This window comes from Dama dama, chromosome 14, assembly GCF_033118175.1.
Source record: "Dama dama isolate Ldn47 chromosome 14, ASM3311817v1, whole genome shotgun sequence".
In the NCBI taxonomy this organism is placed as follows: Eukaryota; Metazoa; Chordata; class Mammalia; order Artiodactyla; family Cervidae; genus Dama; species Dama dama.
In genome coordinates, this window is record NC_083694.1 from 68,959,190 (window position 1) to 68,975,319 (window position 16,130).

Sequence of the window (16,130 nt, forward strand, 5' to 3'; positions counted from 1 at the left end):
TTGGTTTACAATGTTGAATTAATTCCTGCTGTATAGCAAAGTGACTCAGTTATACACATATACATATTCTTTTTCACATTCTTTTCCTTTACGGTTTATCACAGGATATTGAAAATAGTTCCCTGTGCTACACAGCAGGACCTGTGCTATACGGGGGCGTTAGATCAGAAATAGGGTGCACGATAGACGAGTGAGCTTGAATCATCCCGAAACTATCCCCTACTTCCCAGTCCACGGAAAAACTGTCTTCCACAAACCAAGTCCCTAGAGTCAAAAAGGTTAGGTACTGCTCGCAGTCTCCACGGCAACTACTCCACTGTGATGGGGCAGTCCAAAGGCAGCCACGTGGAAGGCACACACAACAGGAGGAGCTGCACTTCAGCAAGACTGTCCCCACAAGAACAGGTGAAGGGCCAGAGATGGTCCAAAGGACTGCCACTTCTCCTAGGTCCACCACTTATCTGTTAGTGAGGAGGCCATCTGGATGGCACTTCTTGTTAATTTATAATCAGCTCTGAACTCTACAGCTGAAGCAGAGCAAAGCCATGGGTGCCCCAGCCACAACATACCCATGAGCCCGGGTTATCCAGGGAAGACACATCTTCTCCCTCCCGGTACTCTGCTGGACACACTTTGAAGGCGGGGACTCTTCTGTGCACATTTAGGCTTGTTCCCCCATCCAATCTCCTCTTCAGGGTGCTTTAAGACCACCTGCGATCAAGCCACTCCCCCACTTAATACTCTTCAGGTTTTCCCCTTAGCATTCCAGAGAAATATTCTCAGTAGGACGCATGCAGCTCTTCCTGGCCCTGCCCACCCCTTCATCATCCTATGCAACCTTTCTCCCCAGTTCCTCAACAAAGCCTCACTGATTACCCAAATATGCTGTGTTCATGGCTGAAACTTCCCACCCTTTGCTCCCTTTAACTTGGAAAAACTTGCCCTCAAACATCACAATAACGATGACCTGTCTGTCCTTCAGGCCTCAGGTCAAGCAAGCTCTCTCCCAGGAAAAGCTTTCCTAATCCATTCACTTATAGTATGGACTCCTTGGCTTTCGTCTATGCTTCCGCGATGCACAATGGTTACTCATATCATGGCAACTTACCACACTGTACGTGAATTGGAGGCTACTGAGCTGCCCCTCCAAAATGTGGCACCCCCTTATAACAGGGACTACATGCATATTCAGCGCTGTATCCTCCAAGAAGGGCTTCCCTGGTGGCTCAGATAGTAAAGAATCTACCTGCAGTGCAAGAGACCTGGATTCAGTCCCTGGGTTGGGAAGATCCCCTGGAGGAGGACATGGCAACCCACTCCAGAATTCTTGTCTGGAAAATTCCATGGACAGAGGAACCTGGTGGGCTACAGTCCATGGAGTCACAAAGAGTGAGACACACCTGAGCAATTAAGCAACAGCACATCCTCCAAGAAACCAACACGTGCTGATGCCCAATAAAGCTTGTTGCATAAACTGAACGATATATGAAGAGTCATGGCATTTTTAAGAATCTAGTGTAAGCACAGTCCTCAGTGGCACCTGTCCTTAAAGACCTTTATAATCTCAATTAGAGAACAGAAACTCATGGAATATTTCTCGTGAATAATGTGCTCTGCAGATGACCTTCACCAACTCGAGGCTCACTCTCTGGTTACATCAATTACTCACTCTACAGAGATGGACAAAATAGAGTATGGTCATAACAGAGAACCTATTTTGTGGTTTAATTATAAGATTTAAATAAATTAAAATGTGGAAAACACTTGGCATAAGGCCTAATACTTCTTAAGTACTTTGTATGTTTGTTAAGTAAATAGTGAAAGTGAAAGTGAAGTCGCTCAGTCGTGTCCGACTCTTTCCGACCCCATGGACTGTAGTCTACCAGGTTCCTCCGTCCATGGGATTTTCCAAGCAAGAATACTGGAGGGGGTTGCCATTTCCTTCTCCAGGAGATCTTCCCAACAGCATTGTAGGCAGACGCTTTACCATCTGAGCCACCAGGGAAGTCTATAAACAAACAAAAAACAAAACAAACTGTATTTTACTCTGATAGCCCCAGAAACAAAAATCTAATAGTTTTCAGCTGCATGTCCTGAAACAGAGATAACTCATGGGTAAAATCTGAGAGTGGAGACTTGCTCAAGATTCCCACAAACCCAGTCAAAGGAATGGAAAGAAGAAATGTTCTAGAAACTGCACTGAAAAGAGTGAATCCATGGTTAACAAAAGGAGAACATCTGAATTCAGAAAAGGGCAACATCTAAAAGGCCATGCAAAAGTGACCATCTCAACCTTCTCCTCAAAATAAAATATCCGCTCCATGTGGGAGATACTCACACATGCCTCAATCAACACTCCTCAACCCCTCCTAGCATGCCTTCATATACATTAGAGGTTAGAAGGCAAAAAGCTCCATTTCCCAAAATTCCCTGTAGCTAGCAAGTCTCCTTAGAACTTAGTTTCTGATGAGGAAATACATACACGAAGACTTGAAGGTGAAAGAATGAACATAAAAATGCACGGGCTTTGAGGATTCTGAAAGAACGGTGGCAGAGGCCCTTGCTTTCCTGCGGGCGTCATGGTGGAGACACCAGGGTCCAGTCAGTCCAGAGGGGCTGTATTTTCCCAACGTGGCAGCTTTTGCTAGTGCACCAGGGCACTCAGTTCTCAAGCCAGGAGCTGGGCTGAAGCCACAGTTTTACAGGGTGGCTCTGCCAATTGCTCCAGGAAGCTTCCTTAGCACCCATCCCCTACAGTCTTTTTGACTATTCTGAAATGTCTTTAAATCCCTGCAATAAAGTCCTTTCTGCTTAAGCTGACTGGAGTGGATTCTGTTGTCTGCAACGAACACAGATCAACATACTTTGGAGAGGATTTGTTTTCTGACTGCAATCCAGCTCTAGTTTTGTAATAGAAGCACTATGAAAATTATTCACTGTGAAGAACACTAGTCTGAAATAAGTCTATTTGGTGGAGAGAAATGAAATGGATGAAAAAAACAGCAGGTAGATAAGTCCAAGGAGTGTTCTAGAACTGGATAATGAAAGCAGTGTTTCATATTTACAAGTGCATTTATTTCTGTATTTCAAAATCCAAATAGGAAACTATCTACCTTACCCACTAGTCTATATTTTTCATTACCATAACTATTTCCTCCTCAAATATGGAAAACAAGGAGAGCTGAATATATTTATTATTTTCCATAGCCTCATATCCAACATTCTACCAAAAAAAAAAACGAAAAAAACACAACAGAAATACTGATCACTGTTGCGTATGTATTTCCTAAACAGCATTATGTGCATATTATTTACTTTGAGACCATTCCCAACTCCCAAATACACTGAGCAAGGTTATCTATAAATAGAGAAAACCTTTATAAGATAGTTGAATTCAGAAACATTCCCCTGCATGTTCAAAGGCAACAAGCTCACCTTAATGGCCTATAAATCTCCAAAGGGAAAAGGAAAAAAAAAGAGGACTAATCTGTAGGCATTCTGCACAGAAGCAGTACTGTTCTCTGTGTGAACTCAGTCTAATGATTCATCTAGCAATTATCGGAAGAGTTTTCTTTATCTTCCAAAAGATGATTTGCTATTTCTAAAATAATTTGAACTGAATCATTTTACTGCCCACAATTTCCAGAGACAACACTCTGTCCCCAACCACCATTTCCTGAAAGATAAAATGTTTCCACTAACAAAACTTTTTTCCTCCTATAAACAACAAGTCTCTGCTTAAATGTCTTTACCATCTGCCTAGGAGATACAGATGCTCACAAGGGTGAGGATGCTATCAACAGAACCAACACAAACTGTACTGTTTACCATCTACCATCCAGTCTTTTAACTGGCCCTCAGGATCTAACCCTGGCACATGGGGCCAGGGTGTAATGGGGGAGGGAGATCTTCTGCACAAGAAGGGAAGTAAAAACCTCTCGAGATGACTTCATTCGTTAAGGGGTCCTAATTAATGCAGATGTATTCTTTGAAATCTCTTCAACCTAGCTGCCAACCCAAACTCAGTAACATCCTCTGGCTACACCTCTATTTCCCTACTTTCTAGAATTTGCTCCAGATTATTCAAGACATGTGCACATATGTCCTGAAACATCTATAGATTCTCTCTCCCTGCTTTATCTAGTCCATATTTCTCCCTTTCTTCCTAAAGCTAACAAAGAACCAATTTCTTTTAAAGAAACATCAAATTCTAGTACGAAACCAAAGACACAAAACCTATATTATATTCCCCATGTCTCTCAAACTGGAAAAACACTAATCCTATTTTCTATAAGGCATGTGGAGAAATAGTTGTAAATAAGTAATAAAGCTGATAAATAAGTTAGGGATCAAGACCAAAAAAAAAAAAAAAGGAATAGAATAGAATCACTAGACAACAAATTATGTAAGCTCATAAGATTTCCCAGCTACAAACTATGCTAATCAATCATGCATCTCATTAGTGTCACTAACAAAAAGACAAAGTCACAGTAATGTGGAGAAAAAAATGGTCCCAGCTCTTACGTGGCACAGTGGTGAAGAATCTGCCTGCCAATGCAGGAGACACAGGTTCGATCCCTGAGTTGGGAAGATCCCAGGAGGAGGGCATGACAATCCACTCCAGTGTTCTTTTGCCTGGAGAATCCCATGGGCAGAGGAGCCTGGTGGGCTACAGTCCACGAGTCGTAAAGCGTTGGACACAACTGAGCACGCATGTACTCAGCCCTTTGGGAGCCGTGGCCCCTAAAATGCCCCCCGTGCTCAAAGAATTTGCTTTCTTTTTAGGGAGTCTTCATACAGTCAAGAAAGCTCATTAATATGTAACATCTCTGTGGTGGGCAAATACCAACAAACTGGAACTCCAGACAGAATCCCAAAATGTTGAAGGGCCCTGGGGCAGGTCAGTGAAGAAAGATAAGACCAATAAAAGAGAGAAAAGGAAAAACTGACATTATTGCCATCATCTGTCCAGCGGGGAGGATGGGAGCCTCTCATAATCTCACTTACCATCTCTCTCTTTGAATTTTACATACTGTGTAAAAGACCAGGAAAATGAACACAGAGAAGGTAGGAGGACTCTCCCTTGTATCTTTTCACTCTGTCCCCTCTGTCCACTAGGTGGCTGCCCAAAGAGTCAGACACAACCGAGCGACTGAACTGAATTACAAATATTAATCAAAAGAAAGCAGTAGGGACTACATTCATATTAGATGAAGTAAGATTTCAATGAAAGAAAATCACCAGAGTCAAAAAGGATCATTAGGTAATGATAAGAGTCAATCCATCAAGAAGGCATAACAACCCTAAACACGTATGCACCAAATAACAAAGCTATAAAATATATGAAGCAAAAACTGACAGAACAGATAGAAACAGAGAAATCCACAACTCTAGTTGGAGATTTTGACATTTCTCTCACAGCAACTGATAAAACTACCAGGCAGATCACTAAGATTAACCATTAATCTTCCAGATTAATCATTAAGGACAAAAAGACACTTGCCGCTACCAACCAACAGGATCTAATCGACATTTATAGGACATGCCATTCAACAACATCAGAATACACATTCTGTTCAGGCTCCCATGGAGCATTCAACCACGACAGATGGTATCCTGGGCCAAAAAACAAAGGCCAACAAATTTAAAAGAATCTCAACATACAGAGTATACTCTCTGACAACAATGGAATCAAACTAGAAATCCGTATCAAAAAGATAACAGGAAAATCTCCAAATGCTTTTTAAATAACACAAGTCAAAGAGGAAGTCTTGAGGGAAATAAAAAATAATTAGAACTGAATAAAATGAAAAAGAAAGTATCAAAATATTAGCTAAAGTACTGCTTAGAAAATACAAAACACTAAACAGTTATATTAGAGTAAAAATATCAAAACTCTAAGAAACTAGAAAAATAAGGAACAAAACAGAAACACAGCAAGCAAGAAGAAGGAAATAAAGAGCAGAAATCATTGAAATCCAAGACAGAAAAAACTCACGAAACAAAAAGCTGGTTCTCTGTAAAGGTCAGTAAGTTCACAAACTTCTAAAAAACAAACAAACAATAAAAAAGAAGATGACCCAAATTACCAAAATCAGGAATAAAAAGGATACCACTACAAACTCCACAGATCTTATGAGGATAAGAAGGCATACTAAGAAAAACTCTATATACATAAATTTGACAACCTAGAGAATAAATGGCCTAATTCCTCAAAAAGCACAAACTACCAAAACTCACCCAATAAAAATACATCATATTAACCATACAAATTGAATTCATAGTTTTAAAATCCGCAAAAAGAAAACTACAGTCCGATGTGGTTTCACTAAAGAAACCTACCTGATATCTAAAGATGCTCTCTTTAAAAGGGGAAATATTCCCCAACTCCTTTTATGAGCATAACAATAAGCACATGAAGTCTGAAAGTAAAAATTCAAGATCGTATATAATCAGTCAAATTCAGACACTGAACACATGAACACAGACAAAAGAAAATTGTCAGGAATTGCCTGGTGGTCCAGTGGCTAAGACTCCAAGCTCCCAGTGCAGGGGCCAGGTTTGATCCCTGGTCAGGGAACTATGCGGCAAATAAGAGCTTGCATGCTACCACTAAAGATGCTGCATACCTCAACTAAAAACCCCACATGCCACAACAAAAATCAAAGATCTTTATATATGTAGTCCAGTCCCATAGACTAAAAAACTATGCACCAGGACCAGTGAAAGTCACTCACTCATGTCTGACTCTTTGCAACCCCATGGACTGTGAATAGCCTTTCCCTTCAGGGGATTTTCCCAACCCAGGGATTGAACTCAGGTCTCCCGCATTGTTACATAAATTGAAAAGGAAGACATGAAAATGTCCTGATTTGTAGATGTTATCATTGTTTATTTAGAAAAACTCAACAAGTCTGCCAAATTAAAAAAAAAAAAAATAAGGACTAAATGAGTCCAGGAAAGTTAAGGACCAGTTACAATCTTACAGAATATAAGGTTATGATCTTATAGAATATAAGATCAACATGTTAATAACATCTTATGAAAAAACCCAAACACACTTTTTCACCAACTCAATAAAAGCCAATTGTACATCTCTATACTAGCAATGAACATGTGGAAACTGAAATTTAAAATGTAAACCATTTATAAAAACTAAAAAACAGAAATACTTGGGTATAAATCTAACCCGCCAAAAATTCATAGAATTTACATGGCTAAAAACTGCAAAATACTAATGAAGGAAATCCAAAAAAGATGTAAATAAATCTACAAACATACTGTGTCCATGGATTGGAAAATTCAATATAAGGAAGACATCAGTTTTCCAAATAGATCTATAAGTTTAACAGAATTCTACCAAAATCCAAGCAAGATGTTTTGTAGATATAGAAAAGCTTATTCTAAAGCATATTTGGAAAGACAAAAAGGAACAAAACGAGCTAAAAAAAACCTTTGAGAAAAAAGAATAAAGTTAAAGTATATTATTTGATTTTAAGACTTAAGAGTAATTAAGAAAACGTGCTGTTAGTATAAAGACAGATACACAGATCAATGGAACAGAAAGAGAACCCAGAAATACAGCCATACAAGTTTGGCCAATTGATTTATGACACAGGTGCAAAACAACTCAATAGAGGAATTTGTCTTCTCAACAAAAGGTGCAGTAGCAACTGGACAGAAGTCTCTACCTAAATTAATATAATAATTAATCCAAGAGGGATCACAGATTTAAAGGATTTAAAGATTTAGATTTAAAGGTAAAACGCAAAACTAGGAAACTTTGAGGAAAAAAGAGAAAATCTTTGGGTCATACAACTAGGCCAAGAACACTCAGACATGCCACCAAAAGCACAGTCTGTAAGAGAAAAAAAAAGATAAATTGGACATCTGTGAAAGACCCTACTAAGAGTATAAAAAATCAAAGTAATGACTGGGAAATTATATTTGCAAGCCATTCATCTGACAAAGGACTAGTGTTTAGACTATATAGAGAACTCTGAACTCAACAGTAAGAATAAAGCAAACAAATCCAAGTTAAAATTGGCAAAAGATATGCATAGAATTTCACCAAAGAAGATACAGAGATGACAAATAAGCACATGAAAATATGTTCAACCTCTTTTAACCATTGGGGAAACGCAAATTAAAACCATGACAACATACCACTACATAACTATCAGGATAACTGAAATTTAAATTGTTAATAATGCCAGGTACTGGCAAGTATGCAGAGAAACTAAGTATCTCATACATTTTTTTGGTGGGAATGTAAAATGGTAGAGCCATTTTGGAAAAAAGTTTGTAGGTTTTTTTTACAAAATCAAACATAAATTTATCATACAATCCAGTAATCAAATACCTGGGTATTTATCCCTGAGAAAATAAAACTTAAGTCGACAGAAAGACCTGTACACAAATATTCACATCAGGTTTATAATAGTCAAAAACTGGCAACAACCAAAATGTCCTGCAAGGATCAAATGGTTAAACAAACTGCAGTCCACCCCTTTTCTGCAAAGAAAAGGAACAAACTCTTGACACACACATGAAGTATGAATCTCAAGGACATTAAACTGGGGGCGGGGGGGGGGGGGGGTGCGGGAAGAAGAGAGCCAGTCTCCAAAGGTTACATACTGTATGATTCTCTTTATAGAACATTCTGAAAAGACAACATCATGGGATGGAAAATAAAACAGTGGCTTCCATGGGTTAAGGATGGGGAGAACAGGATGGGTATGACTAGAAAGAGGCAGCAAGGGAGTTCTTCCTGGTTCTGTATTTTAACTGTGCTGGTGGTTAGCGGGAAAAAAAAGGAAAATAAGCACAAAGTCACAATACACAATTTAGAAAAACTGCAGTTTCCGGGCTTGAACCACGAGGAGGTTGAGGGCCCGGCCACGTGGACCTCTGCTTCGCCCCCTAGTGGCGGCTCCAGGTGCAGCTATGAAGACTAAGGTGTTGCAGAATCTCAAAGTTGATGACTCAGACTTCTCATTTGCATACCCATCGTACCCTGCAGACAGTACAATCTTTTCAGGCTTAAAATAATATTTTTTTAAGCTCAACATTTCTAACTGTGAGAAGTTTGCTTACACAATTCCTTGTTTAAACTTTAGGCAGGAAGTAACCCTTGGGATACCAAACCACCATCAGTGAAGTAGGAGTTGCAGTTATTGGGAGGCCCAAGCTTAGCAAGCCAACAGCATACTCTGGTTTCTCTTCAGATCGTATAAATCTTTCGCCTTTTACTAAAGATTTCCGTGGAGAGAAACAATCTTGAGTTGTTAAACTAATTTTTTGAGGCTTTGCTTTGGCAAGGCTGATCTTTGATGGTATAAAAAAAGACAATTCTTTGTAGAAATAGCACTGTGACTTTGGTTTTGCCAGCATTGTCTTAATCAATGTAAGGGGCTGAGATGATAAAGCGTCTATGTACAATGCGGGAAAACTCCAGGTCCAATTTTCGGGTCAGGGAAATTTCCCTCACAGAAAAAACAGCACCACCCAGGCCAGAAAATCCCCTGGAGAAGGACAGCTGAGCAACTATATAGCTAAGCATTTACTTGTAAGTGTGAACCTTACAAAGTCTTCATTGGGTTTTTTTGTCTGGCAGAAATGAAATTAACTCGCTCAGTCGTGTCTGACTCTCTGCAACCCCACAGTCCAGGCTCCTCAGTCCGTGCGATTTTCCAGGCAAGAGTACTGGAGTGGGGTGCCATTTCCTTCTGCAGAGGATCTTTCCCACGCAGGGATCGAACTCTGGTCTCCCGCTGTCTAGGCAGACACTTAACAGCCTAGGCCACCAGAGAAGTCCTGTAAAAATATCTGTAAAACTAAAAATATCATAAGTTTAAGTCACATGAGTTCTACCAGTTAGAGTCTGGACTTGCCAGTTATTGGTGACTCCTATCAGACACACCAGAACAACTTGAAAGTAATTCTCTTCTCTACCGTATAAAAGTCAGGAGTGCAAGCACAGGGGGATATGGAGAGGTTCACAGGGAAACTTGTATTACCGTATGCAAAATGGACAGCCAGTGGGTATTGGCTGTATTACTCAGGGAACTCCTACCCAGGGGGTGTTAAGAGGGAGGGGACATATGTATACCTGTGGCTGACTTCATGTTGATGTTTGGCAGAAACCAATACAATTCTATAAAGTGATTATCTTTCGAGTAAAAATTAATTTACAAAATGGCGGGGGCGGGGGGCTATAATGTCAGTGGCCAAAGACAAAGGAAAAAAAAGCCTAAGATTCCAGGCGAGAGAACTTCAGATGAAACAAACAGCCCTCCTGGCCAGCCTAATTTACACATGGTAGGCTCCAAGGAAGGAGACTAAACATATAAAAAGAGGAGCCAAGATTGAGCTTCTCCTTTTTGAGGTTGGCCTGCCCTCACACGTCAAGGGTATACTATGTTTTTTCGAATAAAACGAAGCTGTAACCAAGCTGTAACACTGGTCTGACGTTTCAAATCTTTGCTGCAGCGAGACATAAGGGAGGAAATCACACACTCCCTGCAACAGGGGTTTCAAGAGGGAGAGGATATATGTATACCTATGACTGATTCATGTTGATGTTTGTCAGAAACCAACATAATTCTATAAAGCAATTATCTTTCAATTAAAAATAAAATTAATTTTAAAAAATAACTCAAAAAAAAAATATATATATATACACACTCTCATTGATGGCCCTGAGGGCCCCTTCAAAGGCCCTGTATGAATCTACAAGTTGGAGAATTTCGGGGCACCTGACATCAAACAGATTGTTTCCCTGTCCATCCTGTTACAGGGAAGAATAAGATCTGACTTCATGTGTCTACTTTAACCTTTGCTTCCTGTTGCTTTCTTTTATTGAAAGCATCCTGTCAGTACAAAATGGTGTGCCTGGGCCCTGGCGAACCTTGTCCCTCTGCCTGAATGTTAAACCAAAGTGCCTTTCTTTTATTCAGGGCAACACCCTGACCCTCTCTACACCTGTGAATGGCTGCAAGAAATAAGAAACACATCCCTTTCCCCAGGATGGCCATTCCAGGAGAGATTTACAGGATTAATGGCCTTTGTACTTTACTTCTTCACCTCCTCCCCCTCCATGTTCTACAAAAGAATCGCATCTGATAAGATGGTCACTTTGAGACCTTAGGCTGTCTTCTTAGTCTGCCAGCTTCCCCAATAAAGTTGTATTCCTTGCCTCAACACCTCATTTGATTTATTGGCCTGTTGTGTAGAAAGCAAAACGAGCTTCATTTCAGTTCAGCTGCTCAGTTGTGTCCGACTCTTTTCGACCCCACAGGCTGCAGCATGCTAGGCTTCCCTGTCCATCACCCAGAGTTTACTCAAACTCATGCCCATTGAGTCAGTGATGCTGTCCAACCATCTCATCCTCTGTCGAGCTTAGACTCGGTAAAAATATCCATGGAAGTAACACTCCATGCGTGGTAGTGGCTCCTAAAGGATAAGGAGCCCCTAAAACGACCTCATTGGGCCCAGGAGATGGACAGGTATGAACTGGTTTCCACCGCTTGCCTAACAAATGTCTACACATGTGACTGAATTTAGCTGGAAAACTGCCTTCATGAAACCCAGGAGCAAAATTATGATGGAATAAACTCAAAATATCTTGAGTTTTTCAGCAGCCACCGTGGTCCTCAGAGTGGCTTCAGTCAGTTGCACTCACAGAGATGCCACACTTCACATCTCCCACGGCCCATGATCTCACTGCTATCCTGAGGCTGCTTCTAGTTTCTTTTTTAACAGACTTATCATCTGTCATGTCATGATTTTAAAAGGTAGTAACCTTCTTAAGAATGGTAACAGACACCACTTTTAGGGGATGTACTGGGAGAAGGAAGTGTTTCCGGTTCTCCCCACTCCCCCACATCTCTCCCCAAATTTCACCTTCAAGCCTCGCTGAACTCTGCTCCTCCTACCCTCAGAATTCCAGCTGTTGGAGCACTTACATAGGATGTGTTGTGTAAACAACCTCATCTACCCCAAGGGACTGTTCTTAAAGATCAGTCAGTTCAGTCGCTCAGTTGTGTCTGACTCTTTGCGACCCCATGGACTGCAGCATGCCAGGCCTCCCTGTCCATCACCAACTCCCAGAATTTACTCAAACTCCTGTCCATCAAGTCAGTGATGCCATCCAACCATCTTATCCTCTGTCATCCCCTTCTCCTCCTGCCTTCAGTCTTTCCCAGCATCAGGGTCTTTTCAAATGAGTCAGTTCTTCGCATCTAGTAGCCATAGTATTGGAGCTTCAGCTTTAGCATCAGTCCTTCCAATGAATATTCAGGACTGATCTCCTTTAGGATGGACTAGTTGGATCTCCTTGCATTCCAAGGCACTCTCAAGAGTCTTCTCCAACACCACAGTTCAAAAGCATCAGTTTATCAGTGCTCAGCTTTCTTTATAGTCCAACTCTCACATCCATACATGACTACTGGAAAAACCACAGCCTTGACTAGACGGACCTTTGTCAGCAAAGTAATGTCTCTACTTTTTAATATGCTATCTAGGTTGCTCATAGCTTTTCTTCCAAAGAGCAAGCGCCTTTTAATTTCATGGCTGCAGTCACCATCTGCGGTGATTTTGGAACCCAAGAAAATGAAGTCTGTCACTGTTTCCATTGTTTCCCCCTATTTGCCATGAAATGATATGACAGGATGACATGAGCTTTGTTTTTTGCATACTGAATTTTAAGCCAGCTTTTTCACTCCTCTTTCACTTTCATCAAGAGGCTCTTTAGTTCCTCTTTGCTTTCTGCCAAAGGGTGATGTCATCTGCATATCTGCAAGGTTATTGATGTTTCTCCCAGCAATCTTGATTCCAGCTTGTGCTTCATCCAGCCCGGCATTTCATATGATTTACTCTGCATATAAGTTAAATAAGCAGGGTGACAACATATAACCTTGACGCTCCTTTCTCAATTTGTAACCAGTCCGTTGTTCCATGTCTGGTTCTAACTGTTGCTTCTTGACCAGTATACAGATTTCTCAGGAGGCATTTGGCATCGTCTTTTAGGATTTGAAAAATAACACCCAGTTCTTAAAGCTAACAGTGCCCAAATGCAGAATCCACATTCCACAAGGACTGAGCTAGCATCTGAATGATCCCAGTCAGAAATTCAGTTCCATACATGGCCACAATCCAAACGATTTGAATACTGGTGTCTAAAGCTGCACGTGAGAGTTTACGAGCTCGCCCTCCTCCTAACACTCCCGTGCTTCTCTGTCCCTGCATCAGATGAGCAGGGTGTCTGCTCCAGCCCACAGAGTAGAACTGCCAAAGCTCCAATGAATCCTTCCTACAGGATACTTGTTGGAGAACCTCGAGACAAAGAACAGGTTCAGTGGCAGATTTTGTACCTGCCACTAAATAAGTGTTTGCACACGTGGCAGAATTCATATCTGGACTCTTTCCTTCCAATATATCACTTGGCAGCGACATTGTAGGAGCAGAAGAGATTTTAGTTCACCAACCTCCAATTACCAGGACCTACAATGAGTCAAAGCAAAGAACGTGACAGACTCAGGTCGAGACACACGTGATTCTTCTGTTCAAGGTTCAGGTCAGATCCACCTCCTCCAGGAAACCCTCCCTGGGGGTGGGTTGATGATGATGCCAAATTTCTAACCATTCCAAGGTTAGAAATTCTCCCAGTAACTTTTGGCTATACCAACCAGTATACTTCCCAGGTAGCGCCAGTGGTAAAGAACCCGCCTGTCAAAGGAGGAGATTAAGAGACTCAGGTTCGATCCCTGGGTCGGGAAGATCCCCTGGAGGAGGGCATGGCAACCCACTCCAGTATCCTTGCCTGGAGAATCCCATGGACAAAGGAGCGTGGCGGCTATGGTCCATGGGTCCACAGGGTTGCAAAGGGTCAGACACGACTGAAGCGACTCAGCACCAACCCGAGACACTCACACAAACGGAAACACTCTGGTGAATGTAACACAAGTGCTCATTTCCAGGCAGGACACACAAATAGGGCCAGCCATCCTGGCTGTGCACACCTGCCATCTCTACAGCCTGACTGATGCTGCTGCCCTTGGTTAGATAACCAGCACATCATCCTCTCGGAAACGAACGGCAGCCTGGCATCCTTGGATGCAGTGTAAGCTTCCTGAGGAGAGAATCCATGCTTCTTACTTCCCTTAGCCCACAGAACCTACTGCAAACCAGCTGGTTAGCAAAGAATTACTAGTAAACTGACTGGTTTGTGGTTGAGAAATTTCTCACCACTCCAAATCTATATCACCACCTCAAGATGTTACTAAGCATTCATGGAGAACCTGTCTCTCACACGCACACATCTGATCTTTTAGTTCTGCAGGGCTAAACCCTTGGTTCTAACTTCACCTTATCTTCTCCTGGCTCCTTCAAGAACCTATGAATGAAATAAATCATATTTTCCATGAGCTAGTAGATATAAAAAAAGAGAGGAGGGCCGAGCAGGGGACTTAGCTGCTGAGCTAATAAGCAAATCTGATGTTTATCCATCTGCACTGCAGCCCCTATTTTTACACAAGGCAGAGCCTCCCTTTCCTGTGCTCCCCAGGAAATCACTAAAAAATCACTTTTTCCCCCCACCTGGCTGCAAATCTCCGACATTTCAAGGACATCCAGCCGGGGGGGGTGGGCGTGGGGATGAGACTAGACCAGAGACGGTGCACTGGCAGGTTAAGGGCAGGAGTTCTTTGTGTTGATAAGAGGGAATCAAGCCCAACATGTGCTCAGGACCCTTCCTCCCATCACTAGTCCGAGGGCTTCTTGCCCCCACCATTTGGAGACCCCTCAGACCCCTCTTTCTCTCCCTGGGCTGGCACGGGGCACAGAACTCTGCCTCTATTGACCAGCCCCTCTGTGAAAGGGCAAAGCTGCATAAAATCCAATTTTCTGGTAATAAGGACAGGGTGAAAATTCACACGCACAGCCAAACCACTTATTAACCTGTCCCCATCAGATGGAGGGAGGCAGAGATATAACCAGAACACCGGAATCATCTTTGAGGAGCTACTGCTTAAGGAAAAATGAGGGAAGGCCTACATTGTCTAAACCCGCCAGACCTTAGACACGTGGAACTCGGCAAACACTGCCAAGGGCCCAGCGTTCCTTCACAGCCAGTCCCCCACCAGCCGGGCACGCCCACCTCCCAGCAGCCGCCACTGAATGCCTCCTCTGTGCCGGGCAGAGATGAAAGGTCCTCTTATGTTTAAAAGAGGTAACTCCTGGGATTTCCCTGGTGGTCCAGCGGCTAAGACTCTGCGCTCCCAGTGCAGGCGGTCTGCGCTCAATCCCTCATTAGGGAAGTGGATCCCACAAGAGTTCACAAGGCAACTACAGATCCGCATGCCCTGCAACGAAGACCCGGTGCAGTCACATAAATAAATATGTAACACCGGCTAGGGAAGGAGTCCTAGGAATGGAGCTCGTGGGAGGGAGAAACCCAGGCCAGCAGCGGGACGAGGCAGGGAGCGGCATCAGGAAAGGCTCCCCATGGGCTGCTCCTCGGGCAGGAGGGAGGCACCCACCAGTCTGCGTGAGGATCACGGGGAGGAGCATCAAGGTGTCCCTGGGGAATGTCAGATGGTCCTGTTACTTGGAAGCCCAGAGGGACCACACAGGAGCTGAGGCTGCTGGAACAAGGCCAGGCCAGTGGACAAATGGAAAGGGGCTGAATGTCAGCCTCAGAGCACGGGCTTGACACAGTAAGAAACGAGGAGCCGCGCGTGGGTTCTGAGCAACACTGGCGCTGGTGGTAAAGACCCCGCCTGCCAATACAGATTCAAGAGTGGCGGGTTTGATCCCTGGATCAGGAAGATCCCCCTGGAGGAGGACATGGCAACCCGCTCCAGAATTCTTGCCTGAAAAATCCCATGGACAGAAGAGCCTGGCGGGTTACAGTCCATGGGGTCGCAAAGAGTCCGACATGACTGAAGCGACTTAGCACACATGCCTGAGATATCCATCCCAGAACGTTAACTCCAGGGATGCGCAGACCTTGAGTGGGATGGATCAGGAGAGCCAGGAAAGGCAGGGACAGCACAGGGCTGCTGAGTGGGGCCCTCAGCAGAAACGCCAATGGCCTCACCCCCCTTTGGGAACCATCCTCTGCTTCTGAA

General features: G+C 42.9%; 1 protein-coding gene and 1 non-coding gene across 8 annotated transcripts in view; one reads left to right on the top strand and one right to left on the bottom strand.

The window, feature by feature from the left end:
* The window catches only part of HHAT (hedgehog acyltransferase), a 338,119-nt gene that overhangs the window by 286,634 nt on the left and 35,355 nt on the right, over positions 1-16,130 (bottom strand). The gene's annotated exons all lie outside the window — the stretch shown is intronic.
* LOC133069766 (U5 spliceosomal RNA) lies at positions 9,208-9,324 on the top strand. The gene has a single exon (XR_009695981.1). It is a non-coding gene; the product is annotated as a U5 spliceosomal RNA (small nuclear RNA).